Source organism: Rana temporaria, chromosome 10 (assembly GCF_905171775.1).
Source record: "Rana temporaria chromosome 10, aRanTem1.1, whole genome shotgun sequence".
NCBI classification, from domain to species: Eukaryota; Metazoa; Chordata; class Amphibia; order Anura; family Ranidae; genus Rana; species Rana temporaria.
In genome coordinates, this window is record NC_053498.1 from 14,946,822 (window position 1) to 14,951,340 (window position 4,519).

Below are 4,519 nucleotides of genomic sequence, written 5' to 3' on the forward strand. Positions count from 1 at the left end.
CCGCTTTAAGCCCCGGACCATATTGCTGGTCAAAGACCAGAGCACTTTTTGCGATTCGGCACTGCGTCGCTTTAACTGACAGTTGCGCGGTCGTGCGATGTGGCTCCCAAACAAAATTGGCGTCCTTTTTTTCCCCACAAATAGAGCTTTCTTTTGGAGATATTTGATCACCTCTGTGATTTTGAAAAAAATCCCCAAAAAATCTTACTTTTTGCTACAAAACATATCCAATAAAAAAAAAAAATAATAATAATGTCTTCATAAATTTAGGCCAAGATGTATTCTGCTACATATTTTTGGTAAAAAAAAATCCCAATAAGCGTATATTGATTGGTTTGCACAAATGTTAAAGCGTCTACAAACTATGACTGCGATATTGCAGTGGACAAATTCTAACTAACACTTTTGACATTTTTGGGGGACCAGTGACACCAATACAGTAATCAGTGCTAAAAATATGCACTGTCACTGTATAATGACACTAGCTGGGAAGGGGTTAACATCAGGGGTGATCAAAGGATTAACTGCTTGCCTAGTCAGTGCTTACTCACTGTGGGGGAGGTGCTTTGACTAGGGGAAGACATGGATCCTTGTCCCTGCTTTGTAGGAACACAGGATCAATACCATTCCTTCTCAACCGAGCGACAATCTGCCTTGTTTACATAGGCAGCTTGATGTTTTGTCCGTGTCCTGTGTAATTGGCGGGTGGTGGTGGACATCGATTCTGTGGTACCCGCCGCTGGGCTCTCGCTGTGCGTGATCGCAGCGGAGGCAGGTCGCTGGTGGCATGCATGCGTTCCAGACCCGGAAGTGTCAGATCACGCACTAGGTACGGGTGGCCGCCCTGCTGCAGTAAATGTACGGTGGGTGGCCTGAAAGTGGTTAAGGAGGATCATAACACCTGTCAATAAATGTTTTGCCATCTGTGTCCCTTTGGGGAGAGTTCCCTTCACTTCCTGTCCCAAAGTCAAAACAGGAAGTGAGGTGAAATCCCTGCAAATTAAAGCGGAGTTCCACCCAAAAATTAAACTTCTGCTTTTTGGAACACTCTCCCCTCCGGTGTCACATTTGGCACCTTTCAGACAGAGAGGGGGGCAGATACCTGTATAATACAGGTTTTTGCACCCACTTCCAGGCATAGACTCCCGTGAGAGTCACGCCACTTTCCCCCTCCCCCACTGTCTCCTGGGAAACACACTGGTCTCAGGAGAGACAGCGGGGACCAGTAAGGACGGCCACGCCACTTGCGCAAGTGCAGTAAGGAACCGTGCAGTGGAGCCACAACGCTTCACTTTCTGATTCCCTCACCGATGATGGCGGCGGGGGCAGCCGATAGACAAGCGATTGCTCGGCCTCGGCTGCCGACATCGCGGGCGCTCTGGACAGGTAAGTGTCCATTTTTTAAAAGTCAGCAGCTGCCGGATTTGTAGCTGCTGGCTTTAAAAAAAAAAATAGGATGCTTTAACCACTTCCAAACCGCTGTACGTCTTTATACAGCCTAACTTTAAAGATAGATATCTCGGTAACGGCAGCAGTTGCTGCCACAACCGAGGTATCCATCTTTAGTGTCAGCGGTTCTGTTAACGATAACGGCGGTCTCCGCGGCGGATTCGCCGTGAGATCGCCGTTATCGGCAGCGGGAAAGGGCCCCCCCCTCCCGCCGCTCTCCCGCGCCCTCCGCTGCTTACCGGAGCCGTCGGTAGCGGCGGAGGAGATCGGGTGCATTCGGCTGCTGACTGGGGACGAGACTGAAGGAAAAATCTCCTTCGCCCATCCCCATAGCTCTGCTGGGCGGAAGTGACGTCAAAACGTCAGTCCCGCCCAGCCTCTTAAAGAAACATTATTATTTTTTTGTCATTTGAAAAAATGACAGTTTCAATTTTTTTTTATATTTTTTGCATTTTAGTCTAAATATGAGATGTGAGGTCTTTTTGACCCCCAGATCTCATATTTAAGAGGACCTGTCATGCTTTTTTCTATTACAAGGGATGTTTACATTCCTTGTAATAGGAAAAAAAGTGATCATTTTTTTTTTCCAGTGTAAAAAATAATAAAATAAATTAAAATAAATAAGAAAAAAAAATAAAAAATGTAAAGCGCCCCGTCCCGACGAGCTTGTGCGCAGAAGCGAACGCATACGCGAGTAGCGCCCGCATATGAAAACGGTGTTCAAACGACACAAGTGAGGTATCGCCGCGATCGTTAGAGCGAGAGCAATAATTATAGCCCTAGACCTACTCTGTAACTCAAAAAATGCAATCTCTAGAATTTTTTAAAGGTAATCTCTTGGGAACCCTCAGGTCACCAGAACTAGTGTCCCCATTGGAAGATATTGGAAGATTCCCCCTCTATTACTTTTATGGGGACAATCCAAAATGTGGTGTTTTCTTTTACTTTCACTTTTAGTGATAATGGAAAACAGGACAAATAGAGAGGAGGAATCTCCCTACCGGGGGAACAGACAGCAAAAAAACTGACAGGTGTTCTAATCCCACTCCACTCTATCCAAAACTAAATACAAGTTTTGCCTTTAATTATACTTTATTTTTATTTTTTATATACAATCTTTTTTATTAGGAAAATATGGGGGGATAAGAGAATATTGCATATCAAATATACAGTAAGTGATACATTGTAAACATTGTAGTCAATAAGTTATGAAATAATATTGCAATGAGAGAATAACAAATTTCTTATTAAGAAAAATTTGGTAAAATTAATAAAGTTTTGATATTAGGTTGATTCAATTGAGGTATAGTTGATATCTGACTTGTATTTTATATTCTTAAGTGGAATATTGAATTTATGAATTTAATTGTCTATAAAATGCAGTAAAATTTGTGAATGTTCAAACCATGGATCCCATGTTTTCTTATAAAATTGTGTAGAATTATACATGCTTTTAGTTATACTTTAAAGGCTAATGCCCTGTACACATGAGCGGAATTCCCGTTGGGAAAAAGTTGGATGTTTTTTTCTGATGGAATTCCGCTCAAGCCTGCATGGCATACACACGGTCACACAAAAGTTTGGTGCCAAGAATGCGGTGAAGTAAAAGACTACGATGAGCCGAGAAAATTAGGTTCCATGCTTCTGAGCATGCGTCGATTTGTTTCCATCAGGCGTCGGAATTTTGCGCGTCGGAATTTGTACACACGATAGGAAATTTCCGAATCTGATTTTTTCCTGATAGGAAAATAGAGAACCTGCTCTCTATCTTTTTCGAGCAGTTTTTCCATTGGAAAAAGTCAGATGGAGCATACACACGGTCGGGATTCCCGACCGAAAAAACTCTCATCTGACTTTTTCCAACGGGAAAACCGCTGATGTGTATGGGGCATAAGCAGGGCTGTCTTAATGAGAGGGCACACCTGGGAACTGCCCAGGGTCCCCAGCTGCAGTGGGGCGCTGCACTTTCCCCAAAGCAGCTGGTCTTTGAGCCCACACTGCCCTGAAATTGGGGGCCCCGTGATGGCACTGAGAGTGATGCAAAGGGGAGGCAGGCTGTCTCCTACACACTTGGGCCCAGATTCTCATATAATTACGTTGCTCCTGGGCAGCGTAACGTATGTGATTCACGTTACACCGCCGCAGGTTTACAGCGTTAGTGCCTGATTCTCAGAACACTTACCTGTAAACTTGCAGGGGTGTATCATAAAAGCGCTCGGCGCAAGCCCGCCCAATTCAAATGGGGCGGGCACCATTTAAATTAGGCGCGTTCCCACGCCGAGCGTACTGCGCATGCTCCGTCGGGTAAATTACACGACGTGCATTGCGCTAAATGACGTTGCACCGACGTCATTTGCTTAGACGTTAACGTAAATGGCGTCCAGCGCCATTCACGGACGTCTTACGCAAACAACGTAGATTTTTTAAATTTCGACGCGGGAACGACGGCCATTCTAAGAATCAGTCGCATAGATACCCGGGCCAGATTAGGACTTACGACAGCGCAAATGGTGTTGCGCCGTCGTAACGCCTTTGGGAATCTGGCCCTTAATGTCTGTTTACCTTCACTGTCATCATTGTAGGGGCCCCGGAGCATTTATTTGCCCAGGGGCTCATGATGCTATTACGGCGGCCCTGGACCTTTTATACCATGTTACACCCATATTTACTTTTTAGCTTTCCTCTTTTAGAGAACACCCTAAAAATCCCCCTAGACCAAGCAAATCTGACAAACATCGCACAGTATAGGGAACTTCAGATAAAACAGGAAGTATGTTAATTGAATGAATAATAATAAACCACCACAAATGAATCATAATCTCTAAAACTATATAAGGAAGAAGCTTGTTGAAATCATTACAATTTAGGATTGGGAGCAGGAGAAAGTGCTGACTGGTCAACTCATCGGAAAAGTGAGTACCAATCTAGTTACATTTAGAAATAAAGTGGCCAAATGGTATTTCAAGTAAATTGATATTGATGTGTAGTCCAAAGCTTTCACTATCTTAAAAAAAATATATATATTTGATTGGAAATGCATTTAATTAATAGTGATTGTTCACAGGTCTTG